The sequence below is a fragment of the Cavia porcellus genome, unplaced genomic scaffold, assembly GCF_034190915.1.
Source record: "Cavia porcellus strain 051 isolate PalLab524CR breed Dunkin Hartley unplaced genomic scaffold, mCavPor4.1 scaffold_24, whole genome shotgun sequence".
Taxonomy (NCBI): domain Eukaryota; kingdom Metazoa; phylum Chordata; class Mammalia; order Rodentia; family Caviidae; genus Cavia; species Cavia porcellus.
In genome coordinates this window covers 28,752,857-28,779,466 of record NW_026947507.1, presented here as the reverse complement: position 1 = coordinate 28,779,466, position 26,610 = coordinate 28,752,857, and positions in this window count along the sequence as shown.

Here is a 26,610-nt window from a genome sequence, read left to right as displayed (position 1 = left end):
ATAATATTTTGGCCATTCTTTTAATGCTACACAGAATATTAAGGATTGTTATTCTCTAAAAATTTTGTTATCAAATTTCTTTTATTTCTCCATAAAAGTAAGATTAGTATTTTTTTTTTAATTTTTCATTAGGATGTACTTGTATTACAGTAATAAAAAGTAAATGGTAAAGTTGTGTCATTGTTTAATTCATTGATCACTGGAAATGCACTACACTGTGAAATCAGCTGAGAGGAGGCTGTGTACATCTATATGTTGTCAAGTAGATAGTTACAGGGCAACTCTATTTTTTGTTCAATTTTCTTTCTATTAAAATCTAAAATTTTTCTATAAATGAAAACAATAATAAGAACTGTTACCATACACATGGCTTCGAAAATCATCTTTTTAAGTACAGCAGTAGAACAAGAACAATAACTGAAATGTTTTGTTTTCAAATTGTGACCTTCTTGCCCTTCCCTGTACTCTTATCCCTTGGTTTTCTGTTAAAAAAAAAAAACAATATTTTTTCACATTTTATAGGTATAAGTCTTTGTAGATGGGCAAATACTCTCCCATGGCTTTATTACTCTGTACATTCTTTTTATTGTCATGGGAGAGATATTTATCCAACAATTGAGCATATAATGCACCGGGAATCACTACTAATTTGATACTCCAATTTGAGTGATGAATTGGCCTGGGAAAAAGTGATAAACTGGCATTTGGACCTGTGAAGGATCTGATCTTTGGACTTCATTGCATTTGGTTGACTCCACTTCACCAGAAGATAATCATTAATTACTTGTTAATACAGTTTTCTTGGTGTCTATAAATCTCAATTCTCTAATCTGGAGGAGTAATAGTAACTTGGATTTACTAAGCAAATATAATCACCTACATTCTTCTCCAGAAATTCCAATATCTAATCATATCTGATCAATTAACTGAATAAGAAAAAGACACCATCCAGGGAATGCATTCTTAGCTTTTTACTTTTGTTTAAAATGGTGTTGATGACAGATGAGCGTGCTGGATCCTATCAGACACCATTCAAGGGATTAGTTTTCTACAAGAGACAAACATATTCTTTTTGTAATAGGGTTTGCAAACCAGTGCTAAAAATAAAATTAGCTAGCAAAACTGACAGTTCTATCCCTGAAGAGTTAGAGAGTTTCAGTGGTTCTGCCCTACCTTATTAAATATTTAAAATATTGTTGTGATAATAAATTCTTCAAATCAAAGGAAACGGGGTTACCAGCTCCTCTATTATTTGGGAACTTATATGATTAAAGACTTTCATTGTGGATGGGATGCTGACAAGCCTGTAATAGATAAGATTTTGCTTAAATTTTGTAGAATCACAAAATTTAATAGACAAAATATCCAACTACACTCCACAGCCTCAATTATGCAATAGCTTATGTTCACTATATGAAACTTGCTTATAAAAAGGAACCAATGGTTAAATTATTAATTATGAACAAATATATGAAATGGAAGACAAAATACAATTAGCTATGGTCACACACCTAGGGATGAATACATTTTTATATCAATTTCTACCATCTAGATCTTTATTAGAGTTAAGAAAATAGAAACATTTTCTACTCAAGATATCTTTGAATTCAACTTGTTTTTCTGAAGTTATGTTAGGTTATCCATAAGAAAAGGACTGTAAAACATTAAAGTATTTGCTACCAATAGGAAATATAACACAATTTGTAAATTATCAAGTTCTTTATTTGAAGGATGTTTTTCTGCATAAAAATCTGTGAACATTTCTTATCATTTTCTAACTGGAAATTTTAAACTAGGTTTTTATATGCAATTGCAATTATTACATTTGCAGACATAAGATTTGTTACTATGGAAGAAAGTTAAACTTGTACTAATAGGAAATTATAAAGTTTCATATGAACAAAAGAACAGATTTATTTGTTATTAATTTGTTTTGGTCAAGCTATGTGTTATCTACCTAGATATACTGTATAATATCTGAGTATACATTTAATTTAATCACAGAAGAAAGATGATGGAGATATCTGCTCCTTTTAATGTCTGTTATTTGTTGAAAATTTCTGATATAAATTTGTTCTATCATGAAATGTTCAATACTCTAAAATTGCTTGAAATAGGAAAATAATAATTTGAAATGGCTAGATTTGGCCAGTAATTCTCCAATTAAAACTCCCATGGTAATTGGTCATTTTGCTTCTTTCATTAGTTGTACAAAATGTTTTAACTCATTCTTATGTGACTTGTCATAGATGTCAGTAAAGAAAATATTAGTTAACGTCTAGCTGTGTATCTAATCTTATCATGTAAATCCTACCATCATGACATTTTCAGGTGTAATATTATTCTTCCTTGGCACCAACACTGCTTGAGAAATATAATTGTATGCTTTTCATCATGACAATGCCATTAAACATTTAGTACCCTCTCACTGATATTGATGATATCACTCTAATTTTTAATCAGCATCTTTTCTCACCCATTTAAAACATAATTTCATTTTTAGTTTCGTATTTCAATTTTATCAACAAATGAACATAGGCACCCTTCTAATTTGAAAGAATACAATGAGATAAGATAGCTGCTAAATTTATTCCAACACTACTCAGGGTTAAAGTCAAGCCTGAATGTCGAGACCCACAAATTGTGAAATGTCTATAAAATCTTGAGCTATGTCAAGGTCAATGTTTTGACAGAGATGAGTGCTTTCAAAAGTTAAAAAAAAAAAAACTCAATTTATTATGTGCTAGTGTGACACATTGTATCTAGTATACCCAAACATGACTTATGAAAGATTTATAGCAATGTGTGAAAAAATGAACACTTTGCTATAAATACTCATTTTGTGAGAATCAAGAACTTTGCATCACATCTTTTTATTTTCTAGTTCATTGTCAATAATTGTGAGTGACAAATATTGACAGATAGAACGTCAAAGGAAGATAATTGAATTGTGCCTCATCTACTGGAAGGATTAGTTAATTAAAATTAGAAGAAAGAACTTTACTTGATTTAACTAACATGTAAATTGTTAATTCCTTGCTCAAGGATCAGTCTTAGTCCTTATAGCAGAGTTAGGAAACCTGGGATTAAAAATCAAGAGTTAATTCAATCATTAAAAACTTTCATATGCTTTGACATTTATATAACATTTTGAGAGACAATTCTTCATATTATTTTTCTGAAAAAGAAAAAACAGTGTTTCCTGGTGCTAATCTAAGAAGTATTTGTTAATTTTCAATAATTGTAAAAGCTTACTTAATTTTCTTTTAGTATGTCCTCAAGTACCTTATGGGGAAAATGTTCTTTTAAGAAATTTTAAAAGTAGTGTACATTTATTGACTTGAAAATAGAATAGTAAATATGATACAAAATTTTCTCAAAAATTGAGTAATACAGAGACACATAGATTAGGTACATAATGAGACAGATGGATAGATAACAGATAGATAAATAAATATAATTCCAAGATAATTTTACGACAGTTCCAAAATAATGTAAAAGATTAATCCTATGAATTATTTAAAAAACATAATAGATGTAAGTAAGTAATATTCCCTAACTTACATTCCAGGGTGTTTTCCTAGTACTGGGAACTAGACCAGTGTATATCATTTTGCTACATCCATAATACTTTATAATTTTGTTTTTAATTTTGAGACAAATTCTTGCCTACTTGTTATAGAGTTTTAAAGTGCAATCCTGATCAGCCTCCAAATATGTTGGAGTTACCAGCACACACCATCATGCCTGGCTAATCACAATCTTAATTCCAAATTTATGAAAAATTTTTTAATATCATGAGAAAAGTAACAACATTTTAATAAATTTTATAAAAGAGAAACAAGAAGATTACTCGGTAGACAGTTTCTATTGAAGAAGTATATTTTAATGATGGAAATAATGCTTTGAAGTTATTGCTTTTGACTTTCCAATTCTTCATACTCTATTGCAAGAATCACCAAATGTGAGCCTTTAAACTTTTCACTTAGATTTCATATCATTATGTTTGAAAATAGTTATATTCACTTATTTGAATACTGTCCATAGCTGTTTTTTTCACTAAAACTATTGAATAGTTGTAACCTAGACATACTCAAATTTACCAATCTGCATCTATGCTTTCATCTTATACCCATTAGATGTGTGGCATATTTTTTTCTGTGTAACACGAGCCCCGTGAATTTAATCTCCTCTTGGCATCTTTAAAATTATTCTTTGCTGCTGATTTTCCACTCTCCCTTGAATCATTTTCATCTACATTTAAACAATACTTGTTACCCCCTCTCGCTCCCCCCAAAACTATCAAACAGATCCATTAAAAAATCATTCCTTTCATGCTAATTAATTATACATAATAATATTGGGACTATTAGAGACCACCTTATACTCAATAATTCACTTGAAGGAGTGATGGAGGTCTGAAAAATATTATGTTCTTGATTATGTATTAATACAAGGAAAAGATACAAATAAGAACTGATAAGTTGAAAGATGCATAAGGGAAAGCCTGTAAAAAGAGTACAAGCTTCTAAGTATCGCCTCTCAGTGGGTTTCCCTAAGTATTCACTTAATTTTTCCAGTGATAAAACTGTGATTTGTAAGAACAAATCTGACACATCACACAGGGAATTTCACTAGAGAATGGCTCTCTGGGACTTTTGATTGTTTCAGACCGTTATTCACTTACTGGGTTTGTTTCATTTTGCATCAGTAACAAAGGCAAGCAGTGTCACATGACTGACCCCACTCACTCACTCTGTCCATACCCAAAGAAAAAACAGATATTTACTGTAAATCTGACCAGAGTAGGAGTGCAGGCCATAAGGCCTTCATCAAACACAGCGCTGACATCATCTAGAATATCCCAGGAGCTCAGAGGTTACCTCCCAGGAGCGGGTCACCACCATCCCTGCAAACATATGTGAGGCCTATGAAACACCCAGATTTCCTGAAGTAACTTTCCTGGACATTATTTCTATGGAAAACTGCACAAATATTATCGTCATTTACATTCAATTCTTTCTTCAAGCTATTTGTGGCCCAAATAGCAATGCGTATTCAAATATTAAATTAGTGTTATTTTACTACTTAACAAGGAAATAGCACAAGAAATACACATGGCAATACGTGAAACTGAGATACAGCTTAATCTCATCATTGAAAGTAAATAAAATTTGAGGTTTTAAAGTAGGATTGTTTGATATACCTTTCTCAACTTTTATATATATGATAAAGACAAGTCAGAGAAGAGAAAAATGAAAGAATATTCTGTGAATCAACTGTCAAGAGAGGTTTTGAAACTGGATTCTAGACATGTTTTTCCATGAATTGGTTTGCTTGGGACAGTCTAACTATTTACTTATTTTCAAGCACAATTATTTTACAATTCTGTTTTTGTTTGTTTTGTTTTTGCTTTTTTTGGTACCAGGGGTTGAACTCACGACCTCATGCTTGCAAGGCAGGTGCTTATGCTGCTGAGCTAAATCCTCAGCCCAGTATACTACTCTGCTTCATGTTTAAAAACTGCCTGATTTAATTTGATAAATTATGTAACTATTCTGGGAAGGTACAACCCATGTGAGGAGTTCAGTTCCAGTGAGACAGAGAAAGTGTTTCAGTAGGGAGAGAAACAAGGAACCAGAGTCATTTCTTTACCTTAAGCACAGTAGAGGTACCAAAATATGCTGAAATAATAGAACACATTCCTCCTGACTATTAGGAAAGGTATGGTTTATAGGAAATAAAGAATTAAATGCTTTTAGTGAGCAGAAACAAAGCAAACTAAGGAGATCAGTTATTAGCTTTTCCTACATAGTTTATATGGTTTATACCTAGATGCCTCCCCCCTCCTCCAAGTCTCTTGCACTCAAATTGGGGTTTTTAAAAAGTGACTGGATTATGAGGTCTCATAGCTGACTTCTTTAAGAGAACAGTCTAGTCAGAACAGTTGGTCACTGGGGGCGAGGCGTGGGAGGGTGCATCTCTTTCCTCACCTCCTCCCTTCTCTCTCTGCTTCAGGTAGTCAGTGATCAAGCAGTGTTCTTCTGCTATGTCCATTTGCAACGCCATCCTGCTTTGGACCCAGCCAACTATAGTTGACTGAAACTACTACAGACTGTGAATCAAAGTAAACCTTCAAGTTGTGAATGTCAGATATTTGTTACCAGCAACAGAAAATTAACTAAAGCAGCCCTGACATCACCTCAGCTGACCCATTCTAAATGGGTAGTCAAAGGTAAAATCATAATAATTAAAATAAATCCTTTCCCCCAAAATAAGCCTATAATCAAAACAGTGTAAGAGCTAAAGCAGTCTAATACAAGACGATATAGAACCATAACAAATCTGAAACTATCAAAAGAAATGTTGATTGACACTGAATCATGCTTATGGGACACAACATAATTGGACCAGCAGGATCTTTACCTTGCTTATTCAGTCCCCTTTCCTTCTTTAGTGCCAATTAGTATTGTTAACCTGACTGGATGAAGACTCTTGGATGAATGATTAGGTCCTAATGGCATTATACTCATGTGTGGACTATCAGCTCATGTTCATACCTACAGGTGGTGTGAGGAGGGTGGAATAAGTTAGAGGTGGTTCACCAGGGTGTGCCTCTCAGTGCTCTTTGTTTTGCTTCTCACCAGCCATGGAATAAGCAACTCTGTCCTGCTTCAGTGTTCCTGCCTTGGAGCTGATGGATGGTGAACTGCAGCCTCTGAAATCATTTCCTCCTGTAATTTAGGTGTAATGCATTTTTCCTAGCCAATGGTAAGCTGACCAACATCTTTCTAGCATTACAGTTGCAATCCAATATTGACTGATGCTACAAAATCAAAGCAACATTTATATTATATTTCTTATTAGTGCATGTTTGCAGTACATGCAGTATACTCTCACCTTGGGAGTGGGGACATGGACACAACACGACTTTATTCTTTTTTTTAATCCTCTTCCCTCTCAGCTCCCCCCATTCTCCTCTAAATCTCCTTTCACCATTTGCCATTTTTGATTTTTTTGTCGTTAGTCTCATGTTTGTGACATAAAATCCTTACATTCATTGTTGTTATTAGGTCCTTGTATGTGGAATATCCTTATTTTTCTTATTTTCCAATCTGTGACAGCTCAGTCTCCAGAACTTCTTCTAAGTTGCAAGAGATCAATCTGCTTGTGACCTTCTATACATCTCTTATTGTTTTTTTTCTTTTTTTGGTGCATTATCCCAAAGTTTTATTCTAATTTTCTCTGTTTTACATTTTGAATAGTTTCTATTGATCAATTTTGGTATCTTCTTTCAGCTCTAAGTTGCATATTACTACTAGCTCAGCATTATTATATCCTTGTTTTGTCTTGAATTTATGGCTGGCTCTTTTTGTAGCTTATTTTTCTGCTGGGTTTTTCTTTTTATAAAAAAATTAAGTTATGTTGTAGAGCATATCCTTGGGCATAGTTAGTAAAGATTCATTAAATTCAACAAAAATGTCACTAGGAATCTCTTTCCACTCTTTTGTGTCATGTGTCATTTACATTTTTTGTTATTTTTTTCCAGTTCTGAAGATTGAACCTAGAGCCTTCATACTGTCTATACCCCAACCATTTCAATTATTTATTAATTTAGTTTATTATGTATTTTGTGACAAGGGCCTACTGAATGGCTAAATTACCCAGGCTGGATCCTACTTGCAGTCCTCTTACTTTAGATTTAAAGAGAAGTAGGCAAGCCTGAGCCACATGCTTAGCTTTTCTTCTACTCTTTCTGCTTATGATGTAGCACTACAGGCTAGCTATTATATCTAATGCCCGGCAGAACAGGCTCTGGATTCTGTTATGTTCTTCAAATGATTTTTTGAAATATGCAGTTTTTTGTTTTGTTTTGTGTTTTACCAGACAGTTAAGTTAGTTCACCTCAAATTACAAGCTATTTTTTCACTGATGTGTATGGCAATGGAATTTCTGTTTCAACTATATTGGCATTATTTAGGATGATTTGGTCTAATTCCAGTAGTTTCAGAGAATAAATTACTTATATTTTTATTTCCAGGTCGTAGCTTTTATCAGTGGAAGCATAGTCTTGTAAGATTATTATTATGAAAAGGAATTTTATCACTGATTTTTAAAAAAAAATTATTTCAGTTTCAAATTGGTTTCCAAGTGGGGTGTGTAATTACAGCACTTTGGAGACTGGATCAGGAGAGTTGCTGCAAATTCAAGGCCAACCAGGGCTACACAGAGGAACTCCGACACAAAACAAAGAAACCCAAAAATGAAGCAGACTTAGAAATGTTACAGAAAAGTTAGTTATAGTGGAATCCTTCCTTCATATATCACTTCTTAAAGTTGTCTAAAGCTTTAAAATTTAGCATTTTATGAGAATTTAAATTCCATGCAAAATGTCAGTGTTCTTTGCCCAGTGTTAGGGCATAAAATAAATGTTTCAGTGTTGATGAAAGACTTTTAATGGGCCCATTTTTGTGACATCTTATTTATCCTACAGATACCAAGATATCCTACAGATACCCTACAGATACCTTGAAACACTAAGTTTACATTTTATCTTATTTTATTTTATTTTATTTTATTTTATTTTGTACCACAGATGAAACTCATGACCTTGCACTTTTCAGGCAGGTGCTTGTGCTGCTGAGCTATACCTCCAGCCAAGTTTATACTTGAGTAATATATATCAACTTCAACATTTTGGGTCTCTTGTTAGAAATCTGAATATGCTACTATTTATCCATTGGAAACATTAATCTGCACTAACTGGTTTTTCCCAAAGTTATATAGTATTGCAGATTTGTTTTTATAATAAATGCTACTTTTTTCATTTTTTTCACATTAAGGTTTTTAATTTTTCATACCTTCAATATCTACTGCGTGATGTTCAATAACAGCTTGTATTCTTTCATATATGAGAGGAAATTCAGAAATATTGCCATGACAACACAGGCGATTTTCTCTGAGTACTGAGAAGTATTATACTTGAAGAAATCCTCTAGGTCTTTGGGCAACCACCTTTCTCTCAGGAAAGACATAATAGGGGCCTTGGAAAAGTGTTCCTTCACTAATATGCAACTGTACATTTGTACAAGATGAACTATAAGAGTAAATGAGCTTCAAATACATATAAATAAAATAATGTGTATAAAAATAATTTAGGAAGAGATTTCTTGAACACCAGTATCATAATTATGGCATAGAATTTATTTAAAGGAAGAATTAATGCCCAAAGTTTTTTCTTTAATCCATCCATTGTGAAACTATGAGATCAATGGTTTGTTAATTTCAATACAGTAGCTTAAATGTAAAGCCCAGTAGGGTGTCACATGGCTGTAATCCCAGCATTCAAGAGGCTGAGGCAAAAGGATACTGTAAATTGAAGACCAGCCTGGGCTACATATGAGACTTTGCCTCAAAATTCGCCCCCCTCTGTAAAAATATGTTAAATCTAGGTTTTAGGAAAGGAAAAGAAAACAGTGCTTAGGTAAAGGTTTCATATTTCTAGAATTTGAGCTTCATCCCCAATTCAGTGTGTTTGAAACAAACAAACAAACAAAAAATACTGAAACTGTTCTGGAGATGCAAAATCATCAGTAGCCAACGCTCATAGGGTTTGCAATGATAATGTTACTTCAGTTAGGTGATCAGAACATGTGTAAACAATCATAAACAAAAAGCATTAAAATTTATAAAGTTGCTCAGAGAAGTTTCAGGGAAATTTTAAAATGTACCTTTGTTGTTTGTTTTTGTTTTGTTTCTTTTGTATGGAGGATCTTATCAGGCAAGTACTAGAGCCACTGAGCTAAATCCCCAACCCTCTTGTGTTTCTTTCTAAACACTTTTCAGTCATTGCTCCTAAACACTGATTAGGATTAGGATTTATTCAAATATTTAGAAGATAGACTAATTTATCTTCGATGATGTCCACATTCCAATTCCTTACATCTGTGAAAGTTTTACCCTTCATGCCAATGGGAATCAATTTTGAAGATTAAGATTGAAGTTAATGTTTAGATAAGGTGACTATCTGAATTATGCAGGTGGACCTAATGTTATCACAAGGTTCTTAAAATGAGGGGAGGAAAAACTGATTTGTAAGAAAGGCTCAATTCACCATTGTTGTCTTGAATTTGGAGGACAGTGGTAGAAAGAAAATCTCTTTGACATCTCTAAAAAGTCAAAAAGCTAAGAAACAGATTCTGTCCTAAAATGAATGCATGTGTCCTGCACTGACAGCACTGATGCCTCAATCCCAGCCCATTTGGACTTTCGACCTGTAGGATTGTGAGATCAGAATTTGTCTTGAGCCAGCCACTTCATTTGTGGTAATTTGTTGTAATAGCAGTGATAACCTAATACAATATGTCACAAAAAAGGTCAAGTGTAGTGTCTGGAGCCGCTTCCGTCCCGCGGAATGGAGCACACGAACACTCAGCCTCTGCAAGCACCTTTATTGACTGGGCAGCAACCTCAATACATGTCCGTCCTCGACGGCTTCTTCCGTGTTGTGCGTTGGGCACTTCCTATACTTGGGCTTATATAGCTAATGTTATCCAATCATGGGATTACACGTGGGGACAGGCGATTGGGCGGCAACAAGGAAGCAATCAATCATTACCATATATGGCGGGGACAGTAAGCCGAGCAAGAACCAGGAAGCAGGATGTGTGTGCCATCTTGGGCACACGATGGGCGGGGGAGCAGCGGAGGCGGCAGGCGGGTGCCATCTTATGAATATGCTCTCATGAATAACATGGCAGGCTCCCAACAGTGTAGAAAAATTTATTTCAGAAATGATCTACATATTAGAAGAAAAAATAATTTTTCTGAAGTTATCAGAGGCCTCCTGACTAATTGCAATCTCTGTTTAAAAAAAAAATCACACCAGGTTGAAGTATTTATCTCCATAGAAGTTATTACCCTTTAGTTCATCTCACACTACCTTAATTACTGTGGGTATGTAACTACAGAAGTAGAATAAATCCTTAATTTTACACTTTTTTCTCAAATCTTAGCTATTTCTATGACCTTCCACATTTCATATAAATTTCATAATTTGTATGCCATTTGACAAAATGTCTCTGAATTTCATTGAGATTGCATAAGTAAAAATCCTGGCAGGTATATCTTATATTTTAAACTACTTTTAAGTTTTGTGATGCTTCCTTTTTATATTTTATCCAGAGAAGTTGGTTGCAATTAGCATAAGGAACAGAGAAGTATACAATGTTCCACCTTAACCTGATCCTATAAATAATATTTTGAAACATCATTATAGAGAAAGCCTTTGAATAAAGGTTAGACTCTAAATGAGTTATTGGCCATGTAATTTCACAAATTCATTAAATATTTATGGTTAAAAACAATAATCATATGAAAAGTAGTGAATAAGGACATTTAATGTATATATGTAGTAAAATACAATGCGCAAAATACTATATGTACAACATAAAACATCTATCATATATAAAGAATGCTTTAAAATCAATAAGACATATCCAACAAAAATTCAAATTAGGACAAAATACAGTCATAAAAGTAAATAAAATTAATAATGTTACCCCAAAGATGAGTCATTGAGAATCCAAAGCAAATTAAATTATTGGGATACAAATTATCATGTACCTGACTGAATGATAATGAAATAATTGATAATATTCAATACTAGAAAATGAGCAGGGAAATGAATCTACCAATAAACTATTTGTAAACATAAAACTTTACAAATAATAATTACAGAAGGAAATTTGGTTTCTTGAAATTCAAATGTTTGTAAGTCAAAAATTTGGCTATTAAGAATTAATTTTGTAGATATTTACTTACATATAGATGTAAAATAGATGGTATTATATACTATAGCATTGTTTATAGTAGAGAAAATAGTAATAATAGCACTCATGTAAATTAATAAATATGATGATGTTTTATGCTATACATTTACTTCCATAGAGACTCTGAAAAAGCAGAGTACCTTGCCTTATTTGCTGCAATATCCTTAGATTTGAGAATAAAGTAGTGCACACATATTGAATAAATGAATTAAACAGTGAGGATATTACAAATCCCTATAGCATCATAAATATTATGTATTCATTTAAAGAAAGCAACTATGACAAGAGCACAGAACATTTTCAAGTGGAAAAAGAAAACTGTTGGTTCCCTTCTAAATCAAACTGACCAGCTTGCCAATTCATGGATTCAAAATGCTATTTATTGATCCAGAACACTTTCTAATAATGAAGATCACTAAAGATGTTTGAAGGGACATAATGAAATTTTCCTTTTCACATATATTTTGATGTGCTTGAAAGATTTGTACACTAAGTATCACCACTTGCAGTACTGAGTTTGTAAGACAGCTGGGATAATCCCTTTTAATATATCCAACTCTGCCTCCACCAATTAAAGAATAATTCTATAGACAAAGCACAGTGTCTTTGATAGCAATCTAATCTCTATCACTTTTCTCTGCTTTCTATATTAATAAAACATCACTTTGAAGACTTAATCACTTCAACTGCAATGTTTTAGAAATATAATCCCATCACTCCAAAGGAGAGGCAATAACAGAGATAAAGTATTCACAATTCTGTGAGAAATGACTGCAAAAATCATTTATTCTTGTCTCTATTATTTACTAGAATAAGTAAAACAGGGAAATTAGAGCATCTCAAGTTTGAGATGTTATGCAGGAAAGCTAAATAAATTGATATACATAAAACATCCTGTAGCCTTTCAAATTTACAAAGCCAGGAATGTAGAGTACATCTTTAGTATCTTTGAAGAAATACCAAGAACACAATTGGATGCACTGAGATTGAACTCAGAATTGCTTTCTTTTAAAGCAATAATAACTGCATCAGACTCTGCAAGACATCATATCACTGTATTAAGTGTAAGACAAATCTAGCCAGGTATTCAAGTCCAACAGAAAGGAAAGGCTTTGCTGACACTGTAAGGTTTGATTCTTCAAAGTAATAACTAACAAACTGAGCTTTGTTTAATGATGTTCCCATGGATTGTTTCTTTTTTTAAGAATGAAACTTTCAAGGACAATATCCCTTTAACAATAGAACAAAATGACAGATCGACAGTAGAAAGTAGGGAGATAGATCTTTTGCAAAAGAATAGAGCAAGAGATAGAGGCGAGGAGGGCAAGGGAATCTGAAGGGACTGGATGTATTAAATCTATGTGCCAGCTCTCCACAAGGAGTGTGATCATTATGTTCAGGGAACACATGCAAAAGTTAAAATGGAAAAATGAAAATGATACAAAAATTTCATTAGAAGAGTACACTTTTTTAAATAAAATGACTACCTCTGAAATACATAAAAATAGTCCTATAAAATGATTAATAAAACCATTACAGAAAACCTCATGGTAATTGTCTTCAAATTTTTCATTACTATTAAGCACAGAAACCTCAGAAGTATATGCAGGATATTTTAAATATCATATATAAATCCATTTTGTCTCAAATTAGAGTACATTATAACCATAATAGTTATAATGGCCACAGTAAATGTGAATTTTAACATAATTGTGCAGTACAATAATTGTTATTCTCAAGAAATATTTGCTAAGTGGACAAACCATTATACATGTATTAGGTGTGGGTTATCATTTTAATATAAATTGAACCTTTTTCTCTTTTCCAAAGTACTTCTTAAATGAGGAAATCATGTCATGGCTGCAATGGTGTTCGTCTTACACATAACCAAGTGCTTATGTGCAGCTGTTGGGTACCTTGCTTTTGTACAATTGGGCAGCAGCTGTGGGACATGGACTGCCCTCCAATTAACCAACCCCTCAGAGTCTGCCTGTATCCGTACTTGCCACTGTGGATGTTCAAAATCACATCTCTTGCCTTCGTGTAAGAGAAGTGTGAAAATTCCCCTAACATCTAAGGCTTCAGTATTTAAATACATCACAAGTAAGCTTTTTCTCCTTTTCAGTCCTGTTTTTATCATTCTCTCACAGCTATTCATTCCAAAAATCACATCCAGATTAAAATCCTGCACACATGTTTTCATGTGAAACTTGTTTCCTGACAAATCAGAATTCAAAGATCTGTCTAAGCGTACTCTGTCAATGCATACTCAAAAGTGAGATCAGCATCCTGACAATGAGAAATCGTTAATCTGCTTTGGGAAGTGTGTGACAACCCAAGTGTTGAACTGGTAAAATGCTCTGACAGGCATAGCTCAGGTATTTGTCTGATTTTGAGAAGTCATTATTATGAGCAAAGAATAGAAGTTACTATAAAGAATAAGAAAATAGTTGCTGAATGCAGTTAATGCCTTATAGAAAATCAGTGAAATATTTTGACAATTTATAGAATGAAAATAATTTCTTACAACCAGAGATGAAAAAATTTAAGGAACTGGCATGACGTTTTTCATGAGAATAAAAGATCACAAACTTGAAAACTGTATTGTGCCAAGGATAGGGCTCTGAATGAAAAGGGATAAGACTTAGAAAATTCTTACAGGAAAATCTGAGTTAATGAACTTAAAAATCTTGAATGTCCTGGTCAAAGTCTTTGGTGTCCTGCAACAGCATCCTATCCTGACAATTGAAGTCCAAACTTCTCTGCCTCACAAAACAACTTATGATCTTTGCTCTAAGGACACATACATTTGATTTAGTCTCCTGCACACCAGACAAATATGCATTTTAATTCATAACAGAGCTATTCTGTTTCTGCTGAGAAAGAATAGGACCTAAACCACTAATAATTCTAAGATCCAGCCAACATACAGTTGAATCAGCCAAATGGTAATGTGTGTAGTACCTGAACCTGAGACACACAGACCAAAACTCAGAGGCCCAACAGTCTGTAAGAGAGAAATAATACATGTGGGGTCATGTTCCTACAACATAAGACTTAGCATCTTGAGATGCACATTGGAATTTGGTGTCAACAAGAGCCTACAGCTGCTCTAAGAAGATAAAAGAAAGAAATGATTCCCCAATAAATGGTGTAAAAATGATTCAAATCCCATGAAAAAAGTATTGAAAGATTCATATCAGCGGCATGCAAAAGTACATGTACTGCTTAAATAGAATGTGCTTGTAGTGGACAGTTACACTTGGAAAACAGTATCCTATGTATAGTTTATACATATAAAATATATTGTCCTGGATTTAAGGAGAACACATTAGCTCACTGTGCTCTGTACAAGCCTGGAGGTCATTTAGCTCATCAAATATGAGCTGAATGCATTGAAGAGAAGGATATCAACATTGAAGTTTGGTGGCTGCTGTTTTGTTTGTGAGGGTGCATAATATTATGCATCTGTGCTATGTAGCAGCAATGGGAATAATAGGCTCCCAAACAAAAATGTCACAGATTTTTTTGGTTATATTTGGAAACAGTTAAAGTAATGATTAGTAAGTTTGTAATAGAATTAAGAGACCTCACCAGAGAGATCTATGAAGATATTTAACAAAACACAGCATTAATGATAAGAAGATAAAAAGACAGAAAGAAAGGATATTGAGCAATCTTCACAATAAAAATAAATAAAAATGAGTGATCATGAGGCCAGGAGTGTTGTGATCCACTACTTAGAGTCTAGATCTTAACCTGTTCAGACCTAGAACTCACTTACAAAAGGACATGTCATCAGGAAGAAATGTCTTGCAACACTATGGCAAATGTCCATTGCTGCAAAGGCTACAAGCTTTTTCAAAGGATCTTAAAGTCATTTTTGTACAAGGAGAAAAGTGTGGTTACTATGAGAACAGCTATAAATAATTTCCAGACATCTTTTGTACTATTATACGTTTGCTAGGAAGGAATGGAAGAGGTTCAGGTAATAACAATACTAGGCCAAGTACATCTACAGGATCTATTGATAATCTGCACATATATCTCCAGGTTAATTTAATTGTGCAATTAAAATGAGATAGACCATATTTGACACTGGTTGTGTGGATTGTGGAGAAAAGACCACAATCAAAAAAGCTAAGTGAATGCATTAGAAATGCCATATGATCAGTCCAAAGAGCAACACAAAAAATAATTATTCCTAAATGAAATATGGATATCTTGGCCAACCTTTAATATGCAATTTTAATTCATAACAGAGCTATTCTGTTTCTGTTGAGAAATAATAGGACCTAAGTCACTTTAATAATTCTAAGATCCAGCCAACATATATTTGAATCAGCTAAAATAGTAGTACGTGTACTACTAGAACCTGAAACACCCGGATTAAAGTTCATAGTTCAGGGATTTCTAAGGTGACTCCACCACACAGGTTGACTGATTCTTCACTTCATATTCAGCCCATCTTTGCTCTCTGCAAAATTGATATTGGTGATAAATTTTGAAGCTTCTGACTTGCCTTGGTCAACTGATCATCAGCCCCCACCCAAGAATCCATCTCATATCATTAGAATAAAAGATCTACTACAGGAAATTGTCAGTGTCTTTGGGACTATTTCAGAAACCAGGACAGAAATGAAAAATTATTCAAACTATATTTCTAGCCCTCCTTTGACAAAGTTTTAAGAGCTCTATGCCAGAAACCAAAGGAAGGGACCAATATTGAGCGCATGCTGCATGGTGATGTTGTAGTTAATGACAGACTGTATACAAGTGGTTCTCCCATAACATGATACTTCCTAGTGAAGTCTTTTTAAATGATCACTGGATAATTTTTTAACAGAGATAGTAATTCTTAGCAGTTTACTCCAATGATCTAACTTTCTTCCAGAGTTCCCCTGTTCTGCACTAAAATTTGAGGCGAACATAAATATGCATTCCATTGCAGTTGTCTATTATGTATACAAAGAACTTTATGTACTTATTATATACTTATCTAACAGTAAAACAGGTGGAAAATTCTTGAACATTTAAAAACTTTAGGCAACTATATAAATACTCAATGTATTTCATTTACATTATCTATTGTGAATTTAATATATTAACATAAATTGCTGCAATTTTTATTTTGCTTACTTTTATGTAACTGATACCAAGAATTTAGGAAGGTTCTGAAATGTTATACTGCTTGCAAATTTACAAATCAGCTTGTTACAATTTCTTAGTTGCTATGGACATGAGACTCTTGGATCAGAGAAAAAGGATTTATTATTCTCAACAGTTCCAGATGAAGGCAGAATGTCTATGACATTTTCTTTTGCCTGTTTTCTAAGGTCCATTACTCTGAGGGCAATTTAGAAAATGGAACTGACTCCTGAGCATACAGTTACTTGTGTTATAGGAGAAGAATACAGGTCAGGAAAATTGAGTGCTTTCAAAAATACAGAAAAATACCTGATCTCTATTTGAGGTTGCATTATCTTCTAAGACTGTTTACTATGCACAAATTCTTGAACAATATTATTAAACAAAGACAGTCACTGTTTTTCTTAGAAAAAAAAAAACAAAAATACAGAGAATTTCAAAGAATTTCACTGCCAAATAACATGAGAACAGCCTGTATGTCACTTAATTTGGGAGAATTATAATGTGCATAAATGTGGAGTTTTAAGAATTTTGACAAAATTTGTTTTAACTTTGTGTGTTTCATCTTACTCTGGAAATAATGATTATTATTAAAAAATCAAATACTTTAATAACAAGTACCAAAAAAAGTCATAGTAACTATTTAAAGTGGCCTTTATGTACATCAGCAGATGAATAGATTAATAAAATGTGATGTTTATATACAGTAGCATACTATTCTGCCATAAATAAAGATAAGCAAGCCACTTGTCAGAAAGTATGCATCTTGAGACCATAATATTTCTTTTTCTTTTTTTTTTTTTTTTTTTTTTTTTTTTCTTTTTTATCGGTACCGGGGATCGAACTCACGACTGCCTGCCTGCTTGCAAAGCAGGCGCTTATGCCGCTGAGCTAAATCCCCAGGTACCCCCCCCCTTTTTTTGTCTTTTTCTAAAGGCAGCTTTTATTAAGCTAAATAAACCTGACACACAAGCTTAAATATTGAATGGTTTCTCTTGTATGAGACATTCAAAATATACATGAATTATAGATCAAAATAAAAAATAAGAAACAGGTAGAGAGACCTTTCACATAAGGAAACTGTATCAGTTACTATTCGATAGAAAAACAGATTGAATGCAAATACACCAATGCATAAGAATTTACTACACTGCCCTCATTGGCCACCCAGAGAGTAAGGTGTGGTGGAGTGCAAAAGGCCTGTTCACCAAAGACGTGATGGTTTCAGAGGCCTCGAGCTCAGGCTACTGTCCCGCGAGTCCGTGCTGGGAGGCCGGAGGGTCTGCAATGAAAGGCTCAAGGGTATCCACTAAAAGGCTGAAAAACCGGCACTGAAAGCCAGGAGACAGTGTCAAAGGCAAAGACAAAGACTGAACCTCTCTGAAGCCAGAGAAGGGAGTCTTCTTTACTCGTTTTCCCTTCACACCACTCAGGCAGCAAGCTGCCCTCGGGTGGGTCTTCTGCCTTCCGGAAATCCTCTCGGCCACCCAGAACTATGTTGTTACAATTTAGTTGGGCATTTCTTACTCAGGTTGACACATCCCTTAACTGTCACAGGAGTGTACCAAGGCACTGAGGCAGGGAGAGGGAGGAATGGAAAAGGGGATGAAAACAAAGAAATCAGGTGTGTCATGCTGATGTTCCTACTCCCCACAGTGAATGCAGTCATGGACAGCAAACGTATACTAATTAAATTTTTAAAAATTAAAAAGAAAAGCCACTTTGTTTTATTTTTATTTTCTGAGTCTTTTGGTTGAATTGTTACTTCCACAACAGTTACTATTGTTCTATGTGATTACTCCACAGCAAGTTCCAGACTTCAAACATATGCATTTTGAACTTTCATGGTGTTCTGTGTACATCAGTCTCACTTTGTTGGCTTATGAAGAAATCTGACTTACAAACAGTTCTCCTGGAATGGAACTTGAAAATGACATCCAAAATGAATTCATTATGAGATTTTTGCTGTAATGTTTGGACATGTGTGTTTATATGTGTTCACATACATGTGCTTTTGGTTGCACACATCCTCTGATGTGAGCATATATTATTTTGACACATTCACCATCTACAGAAGTTGCAATTTTAAAGGCACACATTTTTCTTTTCAATAGAAAAGAAAAGCTAAATCCTTTTACTAAGTTTCCATTTATAGAACTTTAGTTTCAAGCAAGGGAAACAAAAGATATAAAGTGTTGCAACAAGCAAGCCCTCATTTTCTTTACCTTAGAATCCCAAACAGGTTGGCAAGGATGAAAACCACTTTCCTGCTGGTGCTATTATCTGTGATAGCAAGCCCTTGCCTCCTCACAATGGGACAGAGAGAGCCTGAAAGACAGGACAATCTGTTCCTTGGTGGCGAAGGCAATAAGTGGTAAGCAAACACTTTCAGCATAAGAGGAACAAAAATATTAGATGGGCTGAACAATCATAAACAACAAAAGGACCCAAAACCAGAAATTTTGTTGGCAAATTTGCCAGCTTTTCTTTTTTCTTCACATTCCTATAGAGAGGAGAAATTCACACAAAAGTGATCCTTTTCAAAGCTGCATAGAAATGAAACAGACATGAAAACAGAGACAGAAAAAGAATTTAATTTAAACTTCTGATGATGAAGTGCCAAGAAAAATTCCTTTTCTTTTGCTTTTAGGATTATGTGAAATAGCAATAATTTTGCTGAACATACTTCTCTTATGATAGTTCTTAGGAAATAGCTTTCTACTTAGTGTTCTCCTCCAAACTTCAAGGAATGAAATTCTAGAGAATAAAAAAAAATTAAGGTGGGCTATCTCAGTACTGTTACATGGTTAAAAAATACCATTTTTCATTGAGTAATCTTTTAAAATGTATTTATATGTGGTAAAACACTGAATTTACTACAAAGCACAAGAAAAAACTTTTCACGTTTCCTATGATTCCACCATTCATAGAAAACCAGCTATTAATATATCATCACTGATCAGTGTACAAGTGGTCATGTCCGTGTGTGTACGTGTGTGTGCATGTAGACAGAGAGGGAGGGAGAGGACGTTTTGTGTATGGCATTCTACTACATCAAATTCCTACTTGTGCTGTTTCATGCTGTTATAATTTATTGTTTATTATTTTAAAGAGAAAAAGGTTAAAATAACAGTGAAACAAGAGTTTCAAAACAGTTTAGTAGAAAAGTTACAATAATTAATTCATTGTGTCTACTTGTCTTCTGAGTAGTTGTTCATAGTACAAGATTTAGGCATGATATAGTGTCCAACCAATATTAGCATAAACTTTTCAGTGAACTAAGAGAAACCAGCTGTATAACTATCTAAACTATCTTATGGGTGAATATGTATATATATATATATTTTTTTCCCCTTTCCCTGTCTCTCTCCTCTTTTTTTTTTTAACTACTTAATGTAAGTTAAATAAAAATGTAAGAGTATGTGCTCATTATTTGTTCCTGGAAAATCCCAACAATTACACTTTTTGAATAGATAGATCTAAGTAAACTTATGATATGTGAGGCAGCAAAATCAGAGGAGATAATTATAGGCTGTACTGCAGAAAATCACAGGATACATTATTGAGTATATTGAGTAGACACACTGGAGATTGACTACTATTCAAATATGAGATTTTAATATTTTCATATTTTTGCTTATTAATTTTGTTTATTGTTTCTTGATTATAAAATAGTTTTATTTTTGTTTATAATTGTTTATTAATTATTAATTATAAAATAATATAATATAAATAATATAAAACTATAAGCAATTTTAGGGTACATGCTCTCAGGTGAACTCACAGTAAAACATTCAAACATTGCAACAATGAGAAATAAGAAAAAGTATTATGCAAAATAGTGCTTCCTCTCTATGTTTTCTTAATGTAAAAGGAGGGAGAGCAGCACACATTTGCATTAACGTGTTAGTGTGCATAAGTGACTTAATTGAATGTGTTACCTCAAACTTCAAAATGGACATAATTTTTAAAATATTCTTATATATAATGTGATTAATCTCCCTTATCTTCCCTTAGATAGTCACTGCTTTTAATACTTTTTTGCATTTTCATAAAAATCTCTATTGTACTTCTGAAACATTAAAACTTGAAATTTTGACCACAGCTTGTGGTACTTCCAACTATATCCTAAGCATTTATCTCTTGCTCCAAACCTGTCCCCCAGATGGCTGAACTCTGCAAGCAAGTGATTAATCAGAGTCCATTCTTGTGTAGAACAACATTTTCCAAAGAAGAATGCTTGTAATCGGTTTGCCTTTACACCCAACAAAGTGTAGCAGAATATGCCCATGGTTGTATCAGCAAGCCTGGCTCTGCACATTTACACTGTCTTTTACTTTATTCTATACTTTTTGACTCACTAATCACCAGTAGACATGAATTTCCACACTTAATGAGATGTGGAAGCCTTTTGTGTGTCTTATGCCTAACATAGGCAGCAATGGTCACTGAATATGGTTCCCTAATAGTCACTTATGAACTGAACTTTGTGTGCTCTGTGAGCCTGCTTTTGTTGTCATTAACGTTGTATAATATGGTTGAAAAGTTGAGCCTACGGTGAGATTACTTAGCTAAGTAAACTTCTGGATGGAAAGTGACCTTCTAAACTCAGGTATATAACTTCAGAGTCTATGTTTTTCAATATACCCCATTGTAAAAGATACTTTTGCTATTGTTATTTGTCTTTTTTTGTTTCTTTTTTTTCTAGTAATTTGTTTTGTTTTGCTTTTATTCCCCCTCTAATCCAGAAGGATCGGTGTACATGTGGAAGCTTGTACTTGCATAGAACTTCTCCTAAACAATTTACAAGAATTGATTGTATTATGCATGATGAAATGAATGGCTACTTTGAAGAAAAAAAAAAGACATTATGGTATCCATTGCTGATTTCCTATCGTCATGCTGTGAAATTCAGTAATGCTTTTATTCTTTGTTTAGAGTGGGTTTAGTCTGTTTTGTGTTATTTAATTTCAACATTCATGAAGGTATGGACAGCTATTTTGAAGACAACAAGAAATATCGTTTTAGAGCTATTTTTGATTTTCCTATTACCTGGTTTTGAAGGCCTGTAATACTTTCACTATTCTGTTTTGATCGATTTTATGCTATTTTGTTTTGTATGAATTCATTTTGTGTGAATATTTGGACAACTATTTGGAAGAAAACAGAAGATATTACGGTTGCCATGGTAGATATCCTGTTGTCTTGCTTTGAAGTCTGTGTCACTTACATTGTTTTCATCTGATATGCTTTGTTCTGTTTTGTTTTACCCTCTTTAAAATAATAAAAAAAAAGATACCTTAGGAAATCATCATTTGTTTGCAGTAGTGATAGACTGGTGAATATTATGTGAAATTATTATGCTGAAGACATGCTGGGAGTGAAGGTTCCTTGTGGCTGATCACAGACGCTACTGTGCCAGGCTGCAGGCTTGCTACATGAGGAGCCTCCTGGAGCACAGAATTTTACCAAAACCATCACGTAGAACCACTTTAAATGATTAAATTTCTCCTTTCCTGCTGTCCTGCTTTTCAATTAGTTTCACTGGATACGTGCCCTGTTCCCCTTTATACCAATCTATGCCTGGCCACTGGGCAAGGACCAGATAACAACAGAAGCTAAACTAATTTAGCTGAAAAATCCTTATTTATAAACTCTTACTTTCAATTACTTTTGATTTTGTATCACTGAGTAAATATAAGTCTGACAAATGTTTACGAATAACAAATCAGTGTTGCATTTTGTCAGGGATGAATCTGAATTTGTAAATGATCAAATAGTTATAGAGAAACATGAAGTTAATAAGGACAATGCACTCGATGTAAAGCAAAATTAGGGCCACTTTTTCAAACTATTGGTTTTATCTATTGCTTTTTCAACTAAACTATGGAAAAAAGGTGAAATATTGTAGACATTTAATACTGAGTATTAAGAAACTAGGCAAAGAGATCTCCAAATCCAAAGAAATGTGTGCTTTTGGTGCCAAGATATTAATTTCTTGTAAATGCTCCAAAATTGCTTTCCAATTAAAATGATTTCAAAAGTGTCCTTATTTAAAGGAGAGGCAAAGAAGAGAAAGAAGGAGAGAGGATAGATAGATACATAGATAGATAGAGAAATTGATTTGCTAACAAGTATTTACTAAAACAATTCCTGAGGTTATCACTTTGAAAAAGCCCAAAGTGGTAATCTTTCAGAAGTCAAGTATTATAGCAAGGCATTTTTGATGACTATTGCAGAGAAATTAAATATAAAGCATTTTTTCATTGTTTTTCAGAAAATCTAAACTTAATCTTGAGTAAAAACAGTGAACAGGAATTAGCCAAACAGGCATCGCACCTAAAATTTCTCAGTTTTATTATCTGGACATAGAATTTACACATACTGCTTCACATATGGATTATTATTTTCATATCTAAAGGTACATATGAGTCGTTGATTTCAACATATTTTCACTGTCCTCTTATGGCATCATCTCCCCTTTGTGTTTTTCATTACTAGAGTTGAACCCACCACTGTACACTTGCTAAGAAGTCACTGTCTCCTGAGGTATATCACCTCCATCTCCTGTTTGAGTAATGTGAATTACAAGCTTTCTTAACTCTCTTTTGCCCTAAGTTCTCTGTATAATACATACATATTAGCCAAAGTGGTTAACATTTAATGCAAAAGAGCTAAAGACATCATATTATAATGATATATGGATATCAATGTTTGCAGCAACACAGTTCATAATAATTAAATCTTGTAAGTAGCCTACATGTCCACCAAAAGACAATGGATTAAGAAAATATGGTATGTAAGCATAATTTACACTTAATGGAATGCTACTTGGGTTTCAAGCCAGATAAACTCATGACATTTGTAGGGAAATGGTTGCACATATTAAGTAGAGTAAATATGCGTGCTTTAATAAGTATGCATTAAGTATTCAAGTATGTATGTATTAAGTAAGTAAAACAAGCATACATACTTGAATAGTGTATGGTTCCTCTCAACTGATTGAAGTAAAAATTAAGAACAAAATAAAAGATTAATAAAAAAAAAACAGAAACACAGATCTTTTGCAAATGGGGAGAGACCAAAAAATAGAGGGGAGCAAAAAAGATTAAAGAAGCATCATATACACATACCATATACCCACAATGAATGCAATCATTGTATTCACAAAATCATAACAATAATAATGAGGTAATGAAGAGTATCTAGAGATGGAAGAAAGTAGATGCAGAATGGAAGGGGAATAAAGATGATCAATATACGTATTTAATCCCTAAAATGAATGTAAATATCAAGTCCTGCAAACATGTACTAATAAAATTTAAACAATTTTAAAAAATCATCTCCTTCTGATCTCTGCCTAAATCTGTGCAACCAAATGTCACTGGAGAAAAATACACATTCATCCTGACTATCTCACTAGAAATACAAGACCTGTAACCTCAAATTGACCATTATGACCATATAATTTTACTGTGATCCACTTTTTTATTCACTGTGGTTCTCTAATATCTGCTGATTTCATGGTGCATTCTACTTGAATCTCTTAGCCAAAACTATCTTCACTCTTAGATTATCTGATATTGTTTTCTGTCAAAAATATAGATGATCACATAATATTTCAACTTCCTACCACAACCTCTACACATCAACCGAAACCTGGGCCCATACAACCTGCCTCCAATTTTATTATTATCTTTTAAAATCCACATCCAGGTGTGGGAATGTAGCTCCATGATAGGACACTTGCTAACTCTGCTTGAGTCCTTGAGTTTAATCCCCAGTACCACAGAAGTGAATGAATGAATGAATGATCTCATTATTCTTTCCAATCTTTGCTTATCTTTTCTTCTACAAAGTTATTTTTATTATGAACTCCAATTACTATCTCATTCATTTGTCCTTCAGTCTACTTGTGTCAGATACTGACACTGAACTGGCTTTCTCAAAATCCTTGGAAAAGGCAATCTCCAGAAACACGTGACTTAATTCAGTAGTATAAAGGTCTGTAGAAGACCTAGAAGAAAAACTAAATTGGGTTCAGATAATGGAGGATAGGATGCTGTACTTCACAATTTGGAATATAATAAAAACCAGCAACCATCGTGTAATTCTTAGGTCAAAGCTAGTAGAACACGTAAGTCTGAGAACCAAGGGATAGAGGTGGAATGATGCTTACTCTTAAATTTTTCTTGGGGAGAAAGGAAAAAGGGGGCATATGATTAAAAAAGGATAAAATGGAAACAAATCTTTGTAAATAGGTAAAGGAAGATAAATTGAAGGAAGGATAGGGGATTGGGAAGAGTAATCAAAATGTATCAAGTACAGGTATAATTTCTCTATGATGAATAGATCACTATATATATCTAAAATGTACCAGTAAACTTACTTATATTAAAAAATAAAATCTAAACATTGTCTATAAATAAATACTTACATACATACATACATGCTTACATAAAATTTTCTTAGGGGTATTTTTATTTATTGCCCCACTATTAAACACAAGAGTCTGATTTCCAGACAGAACTCATAACCATAATGGGATGCATACGTTAAGCTCCTAGTACATGGTCATTTGGACCCTTTATTTTATTAGACCAATAGACACAAAAAGGAAAGAGTGATTCAAATCAAATTCCATGAGTGTGTAGACTTTGAGATACTTCCTAATATGGTGAGAGAAGGATGAATACTTGGTGTTCATGTGATTGCCTAGCAGCTTTTGGTACTTCTGTGTCCAGTCTTTGGTGTAAATGTCCAAGTACAGCCACCATAAGCAGACAAAAGCAGAAAGATTAGGGTTCAGACTGTCCTCTCATCAGTGAAGGCCAGGATCAGCTCACCAAGGAGATACATTCATCGTGAAATTACCACACAAAGATGAGGGAAGAAAAAAAGTGAGCAGTAAAGGAATGCATTCATCTAATTTCCTTTGCAATAAAATAGTTAAAGGTGGGTGGTTTCTAAACCAAGGCATTTACTGGATTATGGTTGTAGTCCAAGCCTTAAAGCCCATCTCTAGTGATGGCCTTCTTGAAGCCAGAGTTCTAGGAAATGTAGTCTTTCTCTTCTCTCTCTTTCTTATAAAAACACCCATATTCAATCATGGGAGCCCCACCCTAAAACCTTTATCTAATACTAATCACCTCATGAAGGAGTCATATCCAAACACACTATTTGGATTCTTCCCATTCTTTACAACAGGGATAGATTTCAACACATAATCCTTGAAGGACAGCAAAAACTACATCCAATTCGTAGCACTAAGGGAATGAGGAATGTAAGATGTTGCTTGGGGATTATACAAAGCATTTGAGTTTGCAGTTTTTCACCCTATACCTGATGCTCCTGAAAGTTTGAATCAGTCAGAATCTTGATTAGTTTGTTCCTGGATGTGGTGAAATTCATTCAAGTGTAATGTGTGAAGTATCATAGATGTTGGTTTCTTTACTAGTTCCTGTTTTTAACTAGTGCATCCCCGTCCTTATTGGCTTCAAGTATAGTGGCTAATGCTTTGCTCTTCTGGAAAAGAAATTCCGTTGGGAAAAGGGAATTCATACCCCACAGAAGTTAGGTGGTTATTCCTTTGCAATCAAGTAGTTAGTGTTTGACAAACACAAAACTCTAA